This window comes from Notamacropus eugenii, chromosome 2 (assembly GCF_028372415.1).
Source record: "Notamacropus eugenii isolate mMacEug1 chromosome 2, mMacEug1.pri_v2, whole genome shotgun sequence".
Lineage (NCBI taxonomy): Eukaryota > Metazoa > Chordata > Mammalia > Diprotodontia > Macropodidae > Notamacropus > Notamacropus eugenii.
The window spans coordinates 417647271-417671495 of NC_092873.1; the positions used below are offsets into that span (position 1 = coordinate 417647271).

At 38.3% G+C, this 24225-nt stretch overlaps 1 long non-coding RNA gene across 1 annotated transcript in view; it reads left to right on the forward strand.

Annotated features, from left to right (window-relative positions):
• Nucleotides 1-24225, forward strand: part of LOC140524124 (uncharacterized) — a 76557-nt gene that overhangs the window by 24966 nt on the left and 27366 nt on the right. Inside the window, exon 2 of the long non-coding RNA XR_011973573.1 lies at nucleotides 8880-9101. This is a non-coding gene — a long non-coding RNA (uncharacterized lncRNA). The remainder of the gene's footprint in view (nucleotides 1-8879; nucleotides 9102-24225) is intronic.

Sequence of the window (24225 nt, forward strand, 5' to 3'; positions counted from 1 at the left end):
AATGGCAAACCATTCCAGTATCTTTGCCAAGAAAATCCCAAATGATTTTATGGAGAGTTGGATATGACAAACAACAAAAACAACAGAAAACTTGAAAAAAGGGTCAATAGCAACTTTCTCTGATAAAGACTTAATTGCTCAAATATATAGAGAACTGAGTCAAAATTATAAGAATGTGAGTCACTCCCCAGTTGATCAATGAATATAAACAGGCAGTTTTTAGAAGCTATCTAGTCACATAAAAATGCTCTAAATCACTTTTGATTAGGAAAAAATAATATTAAAACTACTCTGAGATACCACCTTACATGTAAAAAAAGTGGATAACATGACAGAAAAGGAAAATAACAAATGTTGAAGGGATGTGGGAAAATCGAGTTGCTAAGGATGGAGGTGTGAACTGATCCAACCATTCCAGAGAGCAATTTGGAACTATGCCTAAAGGAAGATAAAAGTGTGCATACTATTTGACTTAGTAGTTTTTGCCAAATAGTGAATTTTTGTCCTCAAAACTGGGATCTTTGAGTTTATCAAACACTTAGCTGAGTCTGGAGTCAGTAAGACTTTTAGCAAGCGTATGAAGCATAGATTGGAGTAAAGGAGGAACTTGGGCAACCAGTTAGGAGAACATAACAATAGAAATCAATGACTCCTTGAGATAATAAGAAATATTAGAACAATTTGCAAAAGTGATTTTTTTTAAAAAAACCATTGGCACATCTTTAGAAAATGTAGAAGAGAAGAAATTTCAATGACTTGTCTTTCATTGGACATTGATGTTCAATGTGCAGATCTTAAACAGTGTCAAGAAGTTCAGCAGTTAAACCTGATGGAATTAGAGGGTGGTTTGGTTACTGAAGGACTGGTCATGTCCCTGGTGAACACACTCTTCAGATATTCAGTTGAAGTAGCTCCAGTAAGTGTTACCTCTGGCAGCCAAAAACAAAGCTTGCTATGGAGGAAGAACCCAGCTTTTGAGAGGGAATCATTCTTTGCCTTTTGAGTGTGTGTTGGGGAGGATGGGTATTTCTTCCTTCTTCTATCATCATTGGCTATAAGCAGAACCAGTTGATCAATAGGAAATATAACACCCAATCAAACTTGGACAAAAGAGTAAAGGGAGGAGAGAGACTTACATGACCCAGTAGTAAATATGAGAGCTATCTATGGATTTAAGAGCTTTGATGGTTGGGAGTCCAGTTGTAGGCAAGGGCAGGCCTAGTGAGCCCAGTTGAGTGACCTGACTAGCAGAGGCGATGCAATGGGAGATGTGGGAGAGGGGAATATCAGCGTTAGGAAACCTTGAGAAGAGATAGGATATAAGGTCCCTGCAGTGCTTGAGGTATGAGATAAGTTCGTAATGTGCCGCTCAACTAGTGCACTTTATATATGTACTTTCCAATCGATACTGTAGCTATGTCATATTGTACACTCTAGGTTTATGGGGTGGGGGGAGTGTTTGGGTACTATTGTTAAATTCAGTAAATGCTTTTGTTTTGAGCTAATTGTATCTACTAACTGATTATTAAAAGGAAATGCATCTATAAACTCATGCACTAAAGTTTTGGGAGTCTGGACCCAAACTTGTACCTTAAACCTGGATGACAGTCACCACCTGGGTATGTGACCTACAACCCATAAGTGCAAAGTTGGGAAGGTACCATCAGAGGAAGATTTACATATGCATACCTATAGAGACATAAAATTCATAGATGTATGTAGATGATTTATTTTTAACAAAACATTCATAAAATATGCACATTCAATGCACTTAAAAATATACCACAAAATGTCATATCAGTTGCTCAAAATATGCTAATATTAATAATAACATAGCAATTCAGAAACAAAACAGAAATTAAATCTTCATGGTTTTGATCCTTGGTTAATGATCTAGAAAAGTTTTCTATAAAATAGGAGCTCAAAAAATGGAAAATGACTGCATAAATTGTAATCTATATGAATGTAATGGAAGTTTGTACCAAAAGAAAAGATGAATTCAAGGAATTTAGAGAATCATGGGAAAATCTGTTTGAACTGATACAAAGCAGTCTAAGAAGAACAATATACACAAAACATCAAAGTACATTAAAAAAAAAACCCATTAAAAATAGCTGATCCCAGGTTAAATGTAATGACTAATATTAGTTCCAGATGATGAAATGCACCTCCCTCTCCTGAGAAGGTGTCAGATTGCTTGTCGATGTTGCAAATGTCGTCTGATTTTACCTTTTTTTTCTTTACTATATAAAAGGGAGAGGCAGGATATTGCTAAGTGATCATGATGTATAAAACCAATAGCACCAATGAAGCTTTTAAAAATATATATTTTTTTAAATTGTTGGAATAGTAACTTGTCTTTTTATGGTGAGAAGAGGCTTAGTGTGATTAAAAGTTTAAAAAAGAAGCCAAGTGGAGCTCTTCAGAAAGCAGTCAAAGTCAGGCACTGGAGCCTAGTGGCTGGAAATTATTTATCCTGGTTAGTGAAGCGGAAACACCCTTTCCAAATGTGAAGCGGAGTCCTTTGACTCCAACTAGTGCATACCTTAGGATGCAGAGATAAACTGGCTTCAGGCCTGTGGACTATGTTTTTTTAAGCATTAGGGATATGCTCAAAAGGTCAGATTTCAGTCTCACTTTCAAAGTCTTACTGTCTTGCATAGAAGGCTCACTGTTGTTTTAATTTTTAACAAATTAAAATCAGTTAAGATGGCCTGGCCTTCAGTCATGGAATATAGTTTGCTTAACCACTGATTTTTTTATACGAAAAAAATGCCTTATATCCTGATGTATGCAGGCTTCAGCGGAGTTTGATGGGAACAGTATTCTTAGATCTCCTGCTCACTAGATTGTAGCTGGCACATGAAGAGGGAGCAGGGTCTACAAAAGAGCCAGCTTAACCCAATACTAATAAGGCCCTGATAGGCCTGTTGGGAAGAAGCCTTTCAGAATACAATGCCTCATTGCAACTGGACTTAACAAGGCTTTCCAACATTATTTTTCACTATCTCCAAACTACCAAATGCACTAGAGTACTTCAAACATGCTTTTGCTGAATATTTCCCCATACAGGCATTATTTAAAAGGCCTACAACAGAGAAAGGAGCAGGGCAGGCTCTGAACCTAGTAAGAGGTGCTGTAATAGACTGCCCTGAGAAGAACTTTGATGTTGTTTTGTGTACTGTATATGAGCTTTCCACCCTCTCAGTCATTTCCTCTGTGCTTTGGTAGCCCAGCGGGAAACTCGCTTTTAGAAACAAGGTTTATTGCTGCCTTGCAAACATTTATTGGGCAGTATCTAAACCATGGTGTCAGGTTATAGTAATGTGTTGTTCTAGGATCTTTTTTTTTTTTTTTTTTTGGCGCATTTTAGTTTTTTAGAGAAGGGTCCTGGGAGAATTCTTCTGTTCAGAAGCAAAAGGTAGTTCTCTATAGGAAAAGAGAGTGAGAGTTTTATGCATATTGCATACCTCTACACCCACTCATACCTTGGGGTTAGGTTCAGTAGAGATGCACCATTTTTTTTTCTGGAGACAAAAATCCTTTCCTGATACAAAGCATTCTGGAGAATTTCAAGCTATGTGTGGCTCAGAGAGCCCTTTGCACCTCAAATTCAACAATGGAGCCCAGGGAAAATTCTCAGATTTGCTGGAAGAAAGTTTTGGACTGATTTTACACTAGAATAACGTGCTTTTCTAAGAGTCATTTGCTGAAATTCTGCTTATTTTCCATATAACCAAGCTGCATATTTCTCAGTGGCACCCTGGAAACATGCTATCTTAACCTCTAGAACTGTGAGAAGCCACTGCGGATTATAAGAAAGAAAGATTAGAAGTGATAGGAGAGGAAATAACTTCTCCATTCCTTAAATCTGGCTTCTGACCCTCCAAACATTCTGAAAGTGCCATCTGCAAGGTTATCAACCAAGGTGCTCCTAACTGCTCAATCCAATGGCTTTTTCTGAGTCCTAACCTTTCCTGGCCTCTCACACAAGTGTTTGACGTTGTTCACCACCCTCTCCTCCTCCTGGATACCTTCTCCTGCCTTGTTCTCTTCTAGCTCTCCACTTGTCTGTATGACTCCTCCTCAGACCACTTTGCTTGATCATCACCCACGTTGCACTTCCTATGTGTTTGTCTGTGCATGTGTTTGTGTGTGTGCCCCAGAACTCTGTCCTTTTCTTCTTTTCTTCTCTTTCTGTATACTCTCCCAGTGATCTTATCAGTTGATTTATTATCTCAATGCAGACGAATCTTGAATTTCTATTTTTTGTCGCTGTCTCTGTCTCTTTCTCTCTGTCTCCTTCTTTCCCTCCTTCCCTCTCCTCCCTTACCAGCACTAGCACTCGCTCTCACTCTCACTTTCATTCTTTCTCTTCAGCACCCTCTCTCTCTAGGGGCAGCTAGGTAGTGCAGTGGATACAGAACCAGTGCAGGAGTCAGGAGGACCTGAGTTCAAATCTCACTTCAGACACTTGACACTCACTAGCTCTGTGACCTTGGGCAAGTCACTTAACCCCAACTGCCTCATCCTGGGTCATCTCTAGCCATCCTGATGAATATCTGGTCACTGGATTCAGATGGCTCTGGAGGAGAAAGTGCGGCTGGTGACCTGCACAGCCCTCCCTCACTCAAAACAAAGTCAAGTGCAAGTCATGTCATTATTTCTGTGATGGCATGGTCTTCTTCAGCAACAAAGGACGAACACACACACATTCTCTCTCTCTAGCTCCAAGCTCATATCATCAACTGCCTCTTAAGTGTCTCAGCCTAGTCATCATATATATAGCCATTTCACACTCAGCATTTCTAAAAACAGAACTTAATATATTTCTTGTAAAATGTACCCCTCAAAGAGCCTATCCCTCATCCTAATTTCCTATTTCTGTGAAAATACACCCATAACATCTCTCACACCTGTTTCTGTCCCTGTACTCCTATAGTAACCATACTAATTCAAGCTCTCATCACTTCTTGCTTAACATATTGCAATTACCTCCAGATAAATCTCCCAGAGAGAGACTTTTAGTCTATCCCCTTTAGTATCTGTCCTCCACATAGTTGCTAAAGTGATATTCTTCAAGCACACATCTCACGATGTCACTCCACTGTTTCAGAAGCTTCTCTGTTTCTTTTGTCTCTAAGATAAAAGACCAATTCCCTTTTTTATGGGAAGGGAAGGAAAGGGGATGAGCATTAATTAAGAGCTTATTATGTGCCAGGCACTGTGTTAAATGTTTTACGATTATTTCATTTAGCATTTAAAGCTCTTTAAAGTCTAGCTCCAATCTGTCTTTCTAGACTAATTTTACATTTCTCTCCCGACATAATCTAAGTTCTGGACAAATGGGCCTATTTCCACACAGGAAATTCCATCTTCTGCTTCTGTTATCTTTGCACAGCCTGTCTCTGTTGCCTAGAATGCACTCCCTCCTTACCCTTGCCTCATAGAATATTTTTCTTAATTCATGAGGCAGCTAAAACATAAACTAGATGAAGCCTTTCCTGATCCCCTCAAAGGCCAGTGCCCTCAATCTCAGGATACCTTGTATTAAATTTTTTTGTATTTATTTGCTGTATTTATTCCATATATATTCATATATATTCTTCTTGTCTCCTCTATTAGAATGTATACTCTTTTCAAATAAAGATTGTTTCATTGTCTTTGTTTCTCCATGGCCTAGCTCCAGGGCTTGGTACATAGTAGGTGAACTTGCTGATGGATGGATTGATTTCAGAGAAGGGAAGAATATGATGTGTTAGAAGAGCTACCTAAGTATTAATGCTTGTGAAACTGTTTTGTACAATAATGATCCTAAACACAAACCTAAAAGTAAGTTCTATAAGTATTGTTCTCACTTTGTAGTTGTTCAGTCGTTTCAATCACTATTGACTCTTCATGATCCCATTTGGGGTTTTCTTGGCAAAGATACTGGCATGGTTTGACATTTCCTTCTGCAGCTCATTTTATAGATGAGGAACTAAGGCAAGCAGGGTTAAGAGACTTGTCCAGGGTCACACACCTAGGAAGTGTCTGAAGCTGGATTTGAACTCAGAAAGATGAGTCTTCCTGATTCCAAGCCCTCTACTTTATCCACTACTCCAATTAGCTGCCCAATGTCAGATCATAGATCATATATAGATATGATTTAGAATTGGGAACTATTGAAAACTATTATGTAGATAAGGAAATTGTTGCCAAGAGATTTTTAAGTGATTTGTTCAGGTAATATCTAAAGCAGAATTTATGCTTTGTGCTTCCTTATTCCAAGTTCAGTGCTTCATCCATTCTACCATGCTGCCTCAGTAAAAAGGGCTTCATGAAGAGGAGTAGACTTTATCTGAACTATTCATTAAGGATGAGTTAAATGTGAATAGGTAGAGAGGAAAATGGAAGACTTTCTAGATATCTGGATAGAAGGAAGTGAATGAACAACTGGTCTGACTGACATATCCACTAGATTGACTGGATGTACCAGATGATTTGATTTTGTGTAGACACAGCAAATCTAAACAAAGATAAATATTGCATTCCTTTCTCCTACATCTCAAAAAATGCTGAAGGATATTTTTTTCTCTCTTCCTTCCAAATTCCCTCTGTCTGTTTATAATCCAGGGATTTTCATTTGAAAGTTTACTCTTAGGAACTCCGTTTAATGAATGCATTCTGAATCAATTTAGACAGTAAGAAGTTACAGGCTGTCGAACACACCTTCCCAGCTCTGTTTTACCATGCTTCCATAGAGATAATGCAGATCAGGGTAAGGACAGCTTGAAGGTAAACAAGAAGTTACCTTCATTCCTAGATGTTGCCATAGAGCGAAACTCATATGTTTCCACATATCCGCCTTTGTATGGACTCCATGGATTATCTCAGAAATCCTTCCATGTATTACCCTTAGGACTGCCTCATTTTGTAGCAGTTTTCCTTGAGCCTCAGTTGTATTCAGAACTCACTGACTCAAAGATTTTTCAAAAGGGAAGTACATCTTTTTATTGTTGCCTTTGGTGGTGAAGGTCTGATCCCATGGTGACCTTGACATTTCTATAACTGGGTCATATCCAGGACAAAAGACTATAGCTTCAGAAACCAAAGGAACCTTGCCTGGGTTTGAGATAATGGGCAATTTGATCTGTTGCTATCTGGGTTCTGGTTTAGTTGTCTAAATTTGTCTTTCTGGCAAACTAAACAAACTGGAACTCAAAGACAAATTTTTTTAAAGTATGATTTTTTTATAGTGATGACATCATTACATAAAAGATTATTGTTTCACATTTTCTTTTTTTTTAATTTATTTTCAATCTATGGAACAAAACAAGCATTTCTGTAACACAGTACAATAATTTAAAAAAAAAGGATAATTGTACATAAAAGTGCAAATCTACCACATACAACTTGCTATTCCCTCCAAATATCCAACAAAGTTATCATGTGAATTTCTTTTTTTCCCTTATTTTCTTTCCTTTACCCCCCCTCGATGACTACAATTAAGCACAAATTGGTTTTCTATCTGTTTGTCTATCTATCTAATCTATGTGTATACATATGTACATATGTGTATGTATGCACGTAAAATTATTCAACATATATTTCTATTTATAAATTTTTTCTCTGGATGTAGATTGCATCTTTCTTCATATGTCCTTTATTTTTAATTTGTATATTTATAATAGTCAAAATGACTTAGTTGTTCAAATTCATTCTTAAAATAATATTACTGTTACTGTATACAGTGTTTTCTTGGTTCTGCTCACTTTGCACTTCATCATTTTGTGTTTCACATTTTCCAAGAAGAAACTTTAGGAAAGAAACTCCAGATTAAAAATTTAGTTCAAAGATTTAAAGTTGTTTATTTTTTTTTTCCATTTCATTTCTCCCAGTTTTAGCTTTCTAGCTTTAATTTGCATGATGATATGATGAATTTTTCCAAAACTAGGAATGTATCTTCTTTGGAGTACAATTCAATCACACAATGCATAAGAGTGACTATCCACATTATGTCTGTGTTTCAAGCCCCAGTTTATCTTATATACCCCTTGTAGCCTCCTATTCACTTAAAAGGGAGATAATATTTCTAAAGCACTTTATACAGTGCTTGGCGCATAGTAGGTGTTTAATAAATCTTGCTTATTCCGTTTCCATCCCTTCCTTGTTCCCTAATCTTTGATGACATCACCATCACTCTTGCATGGTTATATTACACATGCATGTCACTGGTCAAAATGGGAACTGGATAAAGTAGTATCAATGCTTCTTTGCAAATCCATTCTAATGCCTGGGAGGGTGGGGATAGGAGAAATGGATATATGCTCCACATATAGCAAACGGCATAAAAGGTAACTCATTTAATCTATTGTGTGACCTTGGACGAAACTCTTGTCTTTTTTTGGCTTTAGCTTCCACATTTGTAAAATCAACAAATTGCACTAGGGGACCACTAAGATCCCTCCTAATTCTAAACCCATGGTTTTATTATTATTTTTGAATGGAGATTTCTTGGTTAAATATATTTTCCCATGAATATTATTAATCAGAATACGTAGACCAAAGAAATGTTGTTTTAAATGATTTGGTATAACCTGGTCATAGAAATATTCACTGCAAGTGATCAGGTAGCAGGTCTTAATGATCCATGTGATCCAAATTATAACTGTGAAAGATACCTCCCTGAGTATTTAGCACCACAGGGAGTGTATTAGAGCCAGTAGTAATCAGACTGCAAGAACTAGTGGCTAAATTTTTAATGTGAGCATTTATAACTAAGAAATCTTCAATTCCTACAAATTGAGACTTATTGTTTGTGAATTATTTAGACTTAAGGAAGCATTATTAATGCAGATTAAACTTAAAAGTGCACATACATGCATTTTGTTTTTCAGGGAGCCCAGGTGTCAATCAATTGCCAGATCTCCCCCTGCATTACTCTATAAACACTGCTTGAGCTCAACAGAAGAGCAGTAGAATGTTCAGGTGATGAAGTCATCACCAGACTGAAAGTCTGGGGACTGTAGAACAATGACAACAATGATGATGATGATGATGATGATGATGATGATGATGATGATGAAGATGGAAACTTGACATTCATATAGCACTTCAAGGTTTGCAAAATGTTTTACATGTATTATCTCATTTGAGCCTCACAGTTGAAAGTCCAACCTCCTCTTCCTAATGCAGAAATTCTCTCTATAGCATCCCTGAGGAAATGATCATACAGCTTTTGATGGATTTATTGTTATAGAACCTGTGTTCAAACCCTGACCGTGCAAGTTCCTAACTGTGCGATCTGTGGCAAAGCCCTTAACTTGCTGCTCTCAATTTGCTCATTTTTAAAATAAGGGAGATTAGACTAGATGATCTCTAAGGCTCCTTGCAATTTCCAATTCTCTGGAACTCCCTTCTAAGTGAGTCTGTTTAGTTCTTGGAAGGCTATTATTGGAAGGCAAACCTTCCTTATGCTCACTGAAATCCACCTCCATATTTTCTGCATGCCGTACAAGACAGTCCCTCAGGAGCTATATGGAAATATATTTAATCTTCCTTCCACAGGACAAGCTTTAAATATTCTTGAACAATAATTATACACCCCACCTTAACCCCCAAGACTTCTTTTCCCTATTCTAAACATCAACTATTTCTAGAGAATATGGTATACAGACATATTCAATTCCTAGGTGTCCTCCCATGGATACATTTCAGGTTGTCAGTGCTTCTTTTAAAATGTGGTATCCAGATGTGGTCTTACTTGTGAAGAATGTATTTGGGCAATTACCTCCCTTGTTTTGAATGAATACAATAGATAAAGTTCTATTAATGCAGCGTAAGAGCTCATTCACTTTTATAGCAGGCATGAACCACTGTTATTGACACTATAATCTTGGATGGATCCATGGTTCATAGATGGAGATCATAACTCCTCCATATGTTCCATCATCCTATGTAATTCTTGTTTTTCCTCCCCCCTATAAATTGGTGAATTTATGGAAAACCCAAATTCCTCTTTTCTTTAAATATTTCAGGATACCAATGTCAAGTCAACAAGCACTTATTAAACCCTTACTCTGTGTCAGGCACCATGTGAAACACTAGGAATACAAATACAATCAGAAATACAGTTCTTGCTCTTAAAGGAACTTACTTTCTAATGGCAAAAGACAACACATAGACAGGAAATGAAAAGCTTCGGGATGGGTACAGGGAGGGAGCAATGAGAAAGGAAGATACCAGTGAGAGTCATGGTAGAGGAAGTCCAGAAACTCAGGAGGACAGCCTGGAGAAGAATAAAGACATGGATGAACCAGAGCAGAGGTGGGGAACCTGTGACCTTAAGGCCACATGTGGCCTTCTAGGTCCTTAAGTGTGGCCCTTTGAATGAATCCAAATTTTACAGAATAAATCCTGATTTGTTCTATAAAATTTGGATTCAGTCAAAAGACCACACTTAAGGACCTAGCCACATATGGCCTTCAGCCCACAGATTCCTACCTCTGGACTAGAGTATCCTCCTTCAACTGGAGGTTCTGGGAAGAACTAGATAATCAGAGGGTGAGTTGCAGGGACAGAAGATGCTTCCAATGTGAAAAGTTCAGGGGTGTGGTGATATTTTAGGGAGAAGAGGTTTCTGTAGCATGGTAGAGAAAGTCTGAGAGAATCAGAAGTATGGCTAAGAAAGAAATGTATGCACAGTTGACTCATCACCTCTTGTACCCATTTTGTCTCAGAGTCACATTATTGTCCCACCTTCTTTTTCAGTAATATATGTCTTCTGTGATGTCTTTTATAGTCTCTCACATGCAAACTATTGCTGCTAAGCATGCCGCTGCCTGTTTTTATACATTGTCTTTTGAGTTAACTGTCACTTTAATCCTTCTAAAATCATGGTGTTTTATGATTTATAGCCATATAGCATCACTGGGAGAATACTCATGTTAAAGAGCTGGGTTTTGCAATGGTCAGCAGTTTAAAATTATTAAAAACAATGCAATTTTCTCAGTGCAATTCAGGTGGTTTTCCTATATAATTCTAGGCCCACTGCACTATTCATCATAGAAATTATCCAATACACTCATGTCAATGAACTAATTCAATGGTTTTCTTGTACAGCTGCATGCTATAATCTAGTATTTTAGTTCCTTCCAAAGAAATCAATCACAACCCATCCATGCTTATTAATGTTGTGTGACACTTGTCCATGTGCTGCCCTAAGTTTCACCATGTTGTTGTGTTTGTCCTTCGTTCTCGAAGAGGACCATGACATCAGGATGATGACATGACTTGCAGCTGACTTTGATTTGAGTGAGGGAGGCTGTGCAAGGTCACCAACCTCATTTCTTCTCCTGAGCCATCTGGGTCCAGTGGTCTGATATTCATCAGAATGACTGAAGATGACCCAGGATGCAATGGGAGACCCTGGTCCTTTCAGGCTAAGGTCCTATAGCATTCTCACTTTGAATGAGATACACCCATTCAATGGATAGGCTTCAATAAGTAGTTGCTCAAGGGATGGCCCCTTTAATCAAAAAAAAAAAAAAAACACAAAAAACCGAATAAAACTGGGAGGAGAAGACCCTCAGGATTCCTGGGTAAAAGAGAAACAATTACAGTTTAGTATTTAAATCCACTCTGTGCTAGGTGGGTGGGGACTTGCTGTCCAGTCTACGAGCTCCAGAGTGAATTGGATTTGAGGCTTGATCTTTGAGCAAGAAATGTAGCCAGTAAACCCAGAGGAAAAAAGGGCAGCTTTTGGGGGTAGAACACTGGAGAAGGAGGAGGAGGAGGAGAGCTGCTATTCAGTCACAAGTTGTGTTTGTCCTTCATTCTCAAAGAGGACCATGACATCAAGAGGATGACATGACTTGCAGTTGAAAATACTAAATTTCACCATGAAAGTTTCACTCAATGTACTAGAGGCCTTCCTTGATTTCTCTTGAGATTACAAGGGTACCAGCGGTACACCCAGGATCCCCATCAGGTAACCTTTACTCTCATTATATGGACAAGTCATCTTTCCTTCCCAACAAACATCCCTTGATGACATTATTTTACTATTGCTTTTAAAGTCCCTCATTGGTTATATGTTACAGCCTGGTCACAACCACCATGTCTCCACTGTGATATTCATGTTCCCTGTCATTCAGCAGCATCAGTATAATGTTAGTATCGAAAAGATAGGGTTTTGTTTCCATGGGAAGTTTGGAGTCATCAAAAGTGGTTTGTAATTTTCCAAAGGAAATTCACCTCATCTGTATGTGAGGTTGTTATGGAAAGTACTAAAGTAAATGTTGTAACCAGAGGCTTGCAAGAAGTTAATCCTGTATTTCAACTAGGAGCTGTGGGATCAGTATTCACTAATTCAGTTTTCACAGCAGTTTTATAGAACATGACCATATACTTATCTAAATTATAGATATCTATCTATCTATCCATCTAAAACACATTCTAGATACACACATGTATATATGCAGATATAAATGTGTTCATCTAGTACATATGTAAATATACACATACACACATATACGTACAAACATATAATAAGTGTTTTATATTTGTTTGTGTTTTGTTTTCAAAGAGACTGATGACATCACAGGGTGAGCTAGAATTGTTCATAAATTGGATTTAAATGAGGCAGAGTTGCACAAAGTCATCAGCCTCACTCTCTCTTCTAGAATCATCAGTGTCCAGCAGCAACAAACAAGACACTTGTCAATAACCCAGGATGCCGTGGATGACATTTGCATCCTTGATATCTGACTAAGCTCTAAGTGCTTCATAGTCCTTTCTTCAGCTGTCTTCAAGGCTGTTGGAACAAATTATTCTCGTCTTCCATTCCACTGAAGGAAGTTTTCACATGCTTGGGGTAGACATAGCCCTAACTCAATGATGGGTTTGAGGCCTCTTGGTTACCCTCCATCTGGTTTAGCCTGTCTCCTGAGAGGGTTTTGCTGGGGTGTGATCATTGGACATGCTACAGTTTCTTGGAGCCACAGGTGAGAGTTGGGTGATAGGTGGAGACCAAAGGTGGATGAGCAGTCCTTGAAAAGGGCTCAGCAAACCCTCACACCAGAGGTGCTAGTAAACCTTGAGTACCCCATACACCCTATATGTATCATATATATATATTTATATATATGCATATATATACATAGACACGTATGTATATATATATATATATATATAGCAAGCAGATTGAGACTCTATCTGAGCCTTTATCTAATATGAATATAGTATTTATTATCTATAAAGAATTAATGCACATAATTTACATGTATATTATATCTTACTTTAGACAGCTGGGAGGTTCAGTGGATAGAGCACCAGGTCTGGATTCAGGAAGAAGTACTAAGTTCAAATCTGGTCTTAAACACATAATATCGATGAGGCCTGGAACAAAGTCGCCTAAGATTGTTTGACTGTTTCTTCATCTCTAAAGTGAGAACAATAACAGGAGCAACGTCCCAGGATTGCTATGAAGACCAAATGAAATAATATTTGAAAAATGCTTAACAAAGTATCTGGCACGTAGTAGGTACTATATAAATGTTAGCAATAATAATAATAATGTATTTATAATTCTTCAGTATATACAGGCATATATTTTTTTCCATTCCAAAGAGATTTCCTTTTAAGAGTACAAACTAGATTTTAGGATAAACAATTTTGGCCAGTTTAGGATTCTGTCTGCCAGTGTCTTTTTAAACAAATTGCCTTTCTTATTTAGGTTTCCTTCCGCTTTATTTTTTTAGGTCTTGATGGGACAGCACATTTCCCAGGAATCAGACAGAATTCAGGGATGGCTTTCAGTTCTCTGTTTGATTAATCTGGTCTCTTATGACTTAGAGGCCCTGATTTTAAAAAAAAATCATTCTGCTACTCTCTTGAAAATTCTATATATGAAATTGTTCAAGAATTATTTGTCTATGAGAAACAAAAAATAAATCCGTCTTTGTTCTGGGCTTATCACCCTGTTATTCCTATGTTGTTATTGCTGTTCATTTGTTTCAGTCATGTCCAACTCTTCATGACCCCATTTGGGGTTTTCTTGGAAAAAATACTGGGGTGGCTTACCATTTTCCTTTTCCAGTTCATTTTACAGATAAGGGAACTGGGGCAAGCAGGGTGAAGTGACTTGCCCAGGGTCACACAGCTAGTAAGTGACTGAGGCCCAATTTAAACCCAGATCTTCCTGACTTCAGGCCCAGTGCTCTACCCACTGTGCCATATAGCTGCCCTAGTGGCTAACTACTTACTGACAATGGGCCAGAAGGAATTTCTTTTCAAATATAAAAGTCTCAGAGGCACCTTTAAACCCTGAGATTCTACAATTTTGCAAAATCCTGCAAATGGAGGGCTTCCATCTATTTGCCACAGTTTGACCTATGAGCCACAGACCAGAAAAGCAAACTGATTGTTTAATATAATTACAGGTTTTGCTATTTCCAGGAATGGTTAATGCCTATTTTCCAGATCCTGACAGGCTGGATTTAACCCTTATGCTTTATACATGAAATGTGACAGACATATGACTGTTATAATTCTCCAGCTGGACTTAGGAAAAGTTAGAGAACATCAAAGTCAACGTAAAAACGACTGTACAGGATATTCCTAGGGCCAAAAGCAGGTGATGACTACCACATTTCTTATTGGAGAGTAAAGAAATATCTTGTCAACAGGTCTGGAGACACAGAGTTCTTCCTCATATGAATCAAAATTTAGACAAGAGGAACAGTTGAAATCCTACCTTTCTATTTTTGCTGGGGCTCATCCTTCATTGTAGCAGCATCTAATGGTCTTGCTCCCATCTGGAAAGAGAGATCTTAGAATTTCAGTGGCTGCGTTGTTGGTGGTGACTCCAACTTTTTTCTGTTCAGAAAGTTGCTAGCTACCTACGTGGCAAGGAATGCATGGTGGCTTGGAGGATTTAATTTGTTTTGTCTTCAAATGCTATTTGGGGGAAAAGCTTTCAGGGTTTATTGATTTTGATAAGATCTTTTGAAAGGGTCAAAGGATCTCTACACCTACTTTACAGAGGAGTTATTGGAACATAAGAGCAGAGACTCAGCGATAGCCCTGGAACCAGGAGAGACTTCAGAGGCCATCTGGTCCACCTCCTCATTTTATAGATGAGTAAATTGAAGTCTATGGAGGTTAAGTGAATTGCTAAGGTCACACAACCATTAGGGACATTTGATGTTTGTCAATCAGTAACCTCTCTGTATCACTGAATTCTGAGCTGTGCAACAGTCAGGAAGTACATATTAAGCACCTACCATGTGCCAAACTGTCCCTACTCTCAAGAAGATCACTATCTATCACAAGGAAATATAAAGGAAAGAGAAGCCTCCAGAGACTTTTAATTGAATTGAAAATTCAAAACAAACATACACTAAACTCAAATGTTAGTACATCTTCTGAAAATCAGCTGCAAGAATTATCAGTCATTATAGATATCTTTCAGGTTTAGATGTTATTAGCTCTGTCCACAGCTTTGTGGAATAGAGAAAGAAATTGTGTCTATAGTAGGACAAATGAGAATGTGGCATGACAAACAAAAGGAGATAGGAGGCAGAATCAGAGAATTGGAAGGGAATCAGAACTCATCTTGTGTAACTCATTCCCGAACAGGAATGTCTTCCATGACATGTAGATTCCATTAGATGCATAAGCCTCAAGTGCTCCTGGCCACCACCAGGTCCTAATCACCAGGAAGGTGGCAGTTTATAGAAGAAGTCTAAGAGCCCTGCATCAGCATGTCTCCAAAGCTGTTTCAGCAATACTGTCTATTTTTTTTCCTCCAGTTGGGTCATACAATGGAGTTAGTGTTAGAAAAGCTGACTAGGAAAAAATAGATGAAGTGATTGTATTTCCCTGAGCTGGGAGATATTTTTCTGAATGTATATAATTTACACAGGTTGGCAACTTAGAAGATCCTCTGGTAACATGTAATAGAGATCATTATTCACTAACTCTGTTTCTCTTTGGGTTTTTTTGTTTTATTTTTACCAGCTCTCTCTCCTTTGACTACAACACCCACTAAGTCACCTCCTATACTTTCATTTTTCTTCCCTTTCCTTGCAAAGGACAGAAGCCTGTAAGAAATATAAATGAAAGGCAGGGGAATCATAGTAAATCAAATGATAAAGTCTTTCCCTTCTTTTCTTTCTTCTAACTTTCCTTCCCCTGCTCTCCCTTCTCTTTCCTTCTCTCCCCTTTGGATTTATTTATTTTTTCTAATTTGGCCTGAAGTCTTATTCTTTTCAAAAGAACAATAAGCTCTGATCAGTATATTGATATACAAAAGAGAGTTGTCCCAAAATTATAAAAACTCCCAAATGGAGACATTGACCTTGGACCATGCCTCATTTGCTTATCCCTTCCCTTCCCTTTCTTTCCTCCCCTTCTCTCCCCTCTCCTCCCCTCCCCTTCCCTTCCCTCTTGCTCCCTTTCCCTTCTCTTGCCTTGCTTTGCCTTGCCTTCCCTTCCCTTTCTTCCCTCCCCTTCTCTCCCCTCTCCTCCCCTTCCCTTCCCTCTTGCTCCCTTTCCCTTCTCTTGCCTTGCTTTGCCTTGCCTTCCCTTTCTTTCCCTTTTTCTTTTACAGTTTTTTTTTTTACCAGATAAATGGTCCTTACAGAATATAAACTTTCTGAAAACAAACTCAAAGTTTCATTCGGTGTTAGATAACTATAGGGGCTTAAAAAGGCTAATTGTCTAAGGACAGATCTGAAAGTACAAATATCTGGAAACTGCAATCTGAAGATTCCATAGAGATCCATATGTCACTCTGATATTTCTGGAGTACACATTTTGTTCAGAAAACTCCTGGGATTGTGGCAAGTCAAGTTGACAAGTATTTGTTAAACACTATTATGTTCCAGGTATGGCACTAAGCACTAGGAATACAAATGCAAGCAGAAAGACAAAATAAAACGTTAGCCTAATCTTGAGGCAGCTGGGCGCCGTAATGGTTAAAGCACTAGGTCTGGAGACAGGAAGACTGAATTTATATCTAGCCTTAGGCATTTATTAGCTGTGTGACTACAAGCAAGTTACTTAACTACTATCTGCCTCAGTTTCCTCAATTGTAAAATGGGGATAATAACAGCACTCACCTCACAGGGTTTTAAGGATCCAATGAGATATTTGTACAGATAGCAGTGCTTAGAACATGGTTGGTGGTTGTTGTCCTTTGCCCTCAAAGAAGACCAAAATGTGTCACTGTGTACAACTGTGACTGATCAGACCAATACGAGCTTGGAATGCTCTACTACATGTTGGGCACAGACAGTCCATGTGAACATTTGGGGTGGATACTCTAAATTTGCTCATCCTATGTTTCCTTTGTGCTGTTTCAATTCTACTTTACTCATAGAGCACAGCACCTTTTCTGATATGGGCATGCCATGCTGAGAGGTCCTGTGTCTGTGTCTCTCCCATGTTGCACAGTCAAATCCAAAATTCTTGAGAGAGACCTTGAGAGTGTTCTTGTATCACTTCTTCTGGCCACCATGTGATCACCTGCCCCAGGGGAGTTCTCCCATAAAATAGTTTTTTTGGCAAGTGCACATTTGGCATTCGAACAACGTGACCAGCCCATTGGAGTTGTGCTCTCTGAAGCATAGTCTGAATGTTTGGCAGTTTAGTTCGAGTAAGGACCTCAGTGTCTGGTACCTTATCCTCTCAGGTGATCCTCAGAATCTTCCTAAGACAGTTTAAATGGAAGTGATCCAGTTTCCTGGCATGGCGCTGGTAGACAGTCCATGCTTCACAGGCATACAACAATGAGGTCAGCACAACAGCTCTGTAGACCTGCAGTTTGGTAGTCAGTCTAATAATACCTCTTCTCTCCCAAACTTTTCTTCTGAGCCTCCCAGACACTGAGCTAGCTCTGGCAATGCGTGTGTCAACCTCATTGTCAATGTGTACATCCCTAGAAAATACACTACCAAGTTAAGTGAACTTATCCACAATATTCAAAACTTCTTCATTTGTTGTAACCAATGGTTCCGTGTATGGATGGTGTGGTGATGGCTGATAGAGCATCTGTGTTTCTTGGTGTTAATTATTAGGCCAAAATTAGCACAGGCAGCAGAGAATGGATTCATACCTTGTTGCATCTCAGCTTCAGAGGCTGCATTGAATGCACAGTCATCTGCAAACAGAAAATCATGGACCAACACTCCTTCACTTTGGTCTTGGAATGTAGCCTTTCCAAGTTGAAGAACTTACCATCACTATGGTAGTTGATCTCGAAGTCATGTTCATCCTCATTGAAAGCATTTGACAACATGGCTGAAAACATCACACTCAAAGCATCAGAGCAAGTACACAGCCCTGTTTCACTCCCTTAGTGACTGGGAAGGCATGAGAGCATTGTCCATTATCCAGAACCTGGGCAAACATGCCATCATGAAATTGATGTACAATACTGATGAACTTCTCTAAGCAACCAAATTTTGACATAATTTTTCATAAGACCTCACAACTAACAGTGTCAAAGACCTTGGTCAGTTCTACAAACCTTGTGTACAGACCTCTGTTCTGCTCCTGCCATTTTTGCAGGAGTTGTCAGGTAGCAAACATCATATTGACTGTTCCTTGGCCCTTTCTGAAGCCACACTGGTTCTCAGGTATATGACCATCTTCCAGGTGAAGGATCAACCTATTAAGGACCTGGACTCTAGCAAGAATCTTGCCAGCAATGACTAAGAGAGAGACCCCCCCTGTGATTGTCACAGGACAGTTTATTCCCTTTACCTTTATAGAGATAGACAATGGAGGCCTCTTTGAATTCCTGGGGGATAACCTCCTCTTGTGGTGCAACCTGAAAAATTTTAGTCACCTTAGCTGGAATAGAATCAGCATCAGGTGCTTTGCCACACGAAAGGAGCCTAATGGCCCTCAAAACCTCTTATTCAGTTGGAAGTTCAGCTAAGGAGGGATTCACTTCAACCCGAGAGAAATGGTCAAGGGTCTCAGGATTGATTGATGATGATCTGTTGAGAACACTATGAAAGTGTTCGGCCCATCTCTCTAGGATCATGTTCTTATCACTATTCAATGTGGCTCCATCAACACTGAGTAGTTGAGGTGCACTATAGATTTTTGGTCCATAAATAGCTTTCAGGGAATCATAAAATCTCTTTGGATTGTTACTAACAGCATAAAACTGAACTTCATCTGCCTTCTTACTGAGCCAAGAATCCTGCATTTCTCTAAGCTTTGCTTGTATTTTACTTTTGATGGAATTAAATGCTGCCTTCTTAGAGGTGGATAAACTATCCTGCTGGTAAATCATGTGGAGTTCTCATTTTCCATTTTGCAGCTTCTGAATTTCCCCATCATTTTCATCAAACCAGTCTTGGTGTTTGTGAGTGTTCTGACTCAGATGAGCAAATGTAGTGCTGTTCACCAAATCTCTGAAAGCTGCCTACTCCTTTTCTGCTCCACTGTTGCCAACTGTGTGTTGGCTCAACTTTCCCTCCAAGTTAGCAACAAACTGTTCACACTCAGAGAAGAGCTCTAATTTGTTGACATCAATTCTTCTGGCAGTCATTTTGACTTGGGGGTGGCACTTTTGATGAATGCGAATATTTAGCTTGGAAAGTATAAGTCTATGATCAGTCCAGCACTCTGTACCACACATTGCCTTTGTCACTCTCACATCTTGTCTGTCTCTTCTCCTTGCAATTACATGGTCTATTAGATGCCAATATTTGCTGCGAGGGTGCATCTATGAAGTTTTATTGCATTTAGGTAAATGGAAAACAGTGTTGGTGATGAGGTCATGTGATGCACAAGTCTTTAGCAGTAAATGACCATTGCTGTTGCTGTTTCCAACTCTATTCCTGTCTAGGAGCCCCAGCCAAGTCTGGTAGTCTGAACCTCCTCTAGCATTAAAGTCACCCAGAATTTTAAGAGTTATAATTATAATTAGAACATGGTAGGTGCTGAGTAAATGTTTGTTCCCTTTTCCCTCCTAATTAATCCTCAGGGGAAAAAGATCCTCAGAGGAACATGGGAACAGGTGGGGTTGTTGTTGATTTCTCTATAGCGTGCCACAGAATTCTTGAAAGAGAAAGAAGTGAGAAAATCTCTGAAATATAAACTGCTACCTATTATCATGAAGAAAAAATGCTTGTCATGGTTAAAACAATATAAAGACTGGAATACTGAGGAGTAGAAATAAAGGTAATTTTTACAGATGAAATTCATTTTTTCAATACAAACTAAACCAAAATCATTGTCAGAGGTCCAGGTGGGCCTGTGAGATATAGGCATTTTCATCAGAATGTAAAGGATTTACCCACCATTCTAAAAGAAGTTTTGAAGATTTTTTTTCCCTATTTGGCATAGAAGTCTTATTCTTCTTGGGAGAATAATAAGCTCTGATTACTGATATACCGAAAAGAGAATTGTTCCAGAATTATAAAATTCCCAAATGGAGATACTGCATCATGACCAACAGTCACAAGAGGTGACTCCTTTATTTATTTGTTTATCCAAGAAGTGGAGACAAACGTGTTTCAAAGGCTTGCAAACTGACCTAACTTAAACTCCACTATAAATCCATGGGCTAAAACCAAGGCTAGACATGGAAAAAATGGACTATTTGGTAATAGTACTTTTAAGATCCTTTGTGATAAAAGTGTGTTTCCAATATAAAAAAATTGAAGAAAATGTCAAAATCTTTTGGACTCAGTGCCAAATCATGTAAAACAAATGATTATAGCAAAGGGAGGTCACATGGCGTATTGTTTCTTTGTTTAATATAGGAAACAGTTGGAAGGTTAATAGCATGTCAAGAAATTTATTTTTCTTTGTTTCAATTATTTTGCATACCCTTGTTGGTACTTCCTCAAAAGGTTCACATTGCATCTTAACTATGTCTTTTTATCTTACACATATAACATTTCCCATTTTTTCTTATAAATCCTCCAAGTGGGGTCTACTCAATATGCTGGGCATCTTCTGTATTTCCTTAAATTGTATCAATACTAATGGAGGATATGCATTGCAATTATCTTTTGTTCTCTCCACATGACTGACCCACCTCCTTTCCTAATCATACAGGTTTCTGATGGCGTATTTTACTATGCCGGAAATGTGTTGAGTCCAATAACAAACTATATCTGCTTTTTCAAGGACCACCCTAACTTAGTAGGAATAGTCTCATCACCAGTAGTCCAGCCACATAGCAAATTCTTTGGCCATAACAACTAATGAAACAAAGTTGTATCATGCATAAAACCACACATACACTTTAAAATGTACATCTCTGTGTTAAAGGGAATAGCTGGGATCCAAAAGAGTGAGACCTACATCCCTTTTCTTATTCTCCACTAGTATTTTTGCATGCCAGTTGTTGGGACTGGAAGCTCAATTCCGTGTGGACAGTCTCGGGCAGGTAAAAGTGGGACTTCTAAATCTTAGAGTCTTACGAGGCCCTCCATGAACAGCGGGGGTTCGAGAAGGTCAGACCGAGCTAGCTCGGCTAGCTCGGGTATTTCCGCCTCTCCCCCGGAGATACCTGATGGGTGGAGTCTCCCTGCCCTCGAGGTCGTCCCGGATTGGAGCACACCTAGTTACCTAACAGCATGGTATTGAGATGCAAACTGTGTGGCTGAAGATTAAGTAGGATTGAGGAAGCCAGAAAGCTCTTAGCACGTGTGGAGCCAAAGAGAAAAGTAGGGCTCCGCTTCTTTTCTTTCCTCTCTCCCCTCCCCCTCTCTCCCAGCTTGTACTTCTACTTCCATTCCCTTAAGCTTAGCCTTCTTAGGAAATCTCCCCCTCTTCGTCCTAAGAAAGAAGACCCCCTGCACTTGTAACCGAAACCCTGTAATAAAGCTCAACCCCTGTTTGACTCTGGAACGTCCTTTCTCTCATACGTGCATCCGGCGTGGCCAGCCGAAGACCTGGACAGGTAAGAAAGACTCGGGTAGCCCAATACAGGCCTCTAGGCTTGGCAGCCAGTCAAAGTTAGATTTATGTCATTTACACAGATACATATCATTGTATCACTTTAGCCTAATTTAGTTCTTTGTAGTTTAGTTTTAAGGAAATATCTGTACATGTAAAAGATGTATAGACTGTGAAAGTGCTTGTTTGTCTGTATCTATATGTCAGAATTGGGGTAGAGGTAAAGGAATGAGGGAAGGGGAGAGTAAGGCTCAACTCTACCTCCCCACTTAAAGAATGTGCTCTGTTCCTAACAGAAAATGAATCATATGTAAACAGAAATGACATCATAAACCATTTTTCATTTTTACTAATTTATAAAGCCACTGTGTATGTATATCATTTCATCTATTCCAAATCAGTTCACAATGATTATTTTACCCTCATGACCATGTCAAAGGATAAGACGGAAACAGAAGATAAATACAAATTGATTTGGGCAGTAGAATATAGGCTATCACCAGAGATAAAAAGATTGAAAGAGACAATGAGAATGAGGCAACTTGGGGACAGTAATAAACTGTGGAGTTATACCATTTATAATTCTTGTAGTGTTCCCATTAAATATTATGTATAGATCCTTATGTTAGGTCCAATTTTAATGTTATGGTGAACTACTGACTGAGCAGATCTGTTTGCCATGTGGGTTGTAGGCATCTGTTGAATATCAGGGAATGTAATCAAATGATTTGCCAAGAACTCCATCACAGATGGGTCCTGTGCATTTTTCTGAGTTGAGAACACTACCTAAAATAAATGACCTACAGTATAGTAATGAATCTGAACTGGAAGCACAATGATCAGACCAAGCAATTAAAGTGTCATAAATAGACAGCTAAAATTCTCATTTTTCATAACCCCAATTTATCTTTCCATGTCCTAGCCATCTACTTTGAAAATTCTCTGCATTGGGACCCCAAACCCAAACTATCTCAGAACCTATTCTCTTTCATGTGTTATCACCTAAGGAACCAACAATATTCTCTGTGTAGTAAAGTCATTCCATTCAATTTAACAAATATTTCTCAATATTTATTATGTTCGATAATTACACTGTGCTAGGGACTTTGGGGAATACAAGTTAACAAAGAGGACATATTCTCTGTCCTGATAGAATTAATAGTTTCTTATGAAATAGGTAAGTCAATCACAAAAATAAGAGAGCTGAACTCAAGAGTCATAAAGATCTCAGGTCAAATCCTGCTAAAGGTACTTACAAAGTATTTAATTCTTCTCAAATCACTTAACCTCTGTGAGACTCAGTTTCTTTATCTGTAAAATGAGGGAATTGCTCTTGACAGTTTCTTCTAAGGTCTCTTATAGCTCTCAACCTGTATTTACATTTTATAAAGTACAACATAAATATTCGAGAGTTCGTAGTTTATGCCAAAGTTTTTTGGGGGAGAGTTTAGAAGATGGAGAGATTATCTCTGTTTTTTAAATAGCATTTTCTTTTTTTTAAATTATATGTGAAGACAATTTTGAACATTAATTTAAATTATTTTTGAGTTCCAAATTCTTTTCTTCTTTCCCTCAACTTCTTCCTCCTCAAGACAGTGAGAATTTTTAATAGGTTATATGTATTCAACCATGTAAAACATATAAAGCCATGAAAAACATAAAGAAAGTGAAAATATTATGCTTCAATGTGCATTCAGAGTCCATCAGTTCTTTCTCTGGGTGTGGATAGCATTTTCCATTATTAGTCCTTTGGAATTGTCTCGGATCATTGTATTACTGAGAAGAGCTAAGTCATTCATAATATAATGTTGCTGTTTCTGTGTACAATGTTCTTGCTCTACTCACTTCATTTTGTATTGGTTCATGTAAATAAGTGACAGGGCAAAAGGAGAGAAAAAAGTATAAATGGGGGAAAATAGGATGGAGAGAAATACACAATTAGTAATCAAAACTGTGAATGTGAATGGGATGAATTCTCTCATAAAACAGAAGCAGATGGCAGAGTGGATTAAAAGACAACATTCTACAATATGTTGTTTACAAGAAACATTTGAAGCAGAGAGATACATAGCGAGTAAAGGTAAAAGGCTGGAGCAGAAAATATTAAACTTCAGCTGAAGTTTAAAAAAAAGCAGGGGTAGTAATCCTGATCTCACATAAAATAAAAGCAAAAATATATCTAATTAAGAGAAATAAGGAAGGAAACTGCATCTTACTAAAAGGTACCACAGACTATGAAGTAGTAAGAATCATAAACATATATGCACCAAATAGTATAGCATCCAAATTCTTAGAGAAGTTGAGTTATACAAA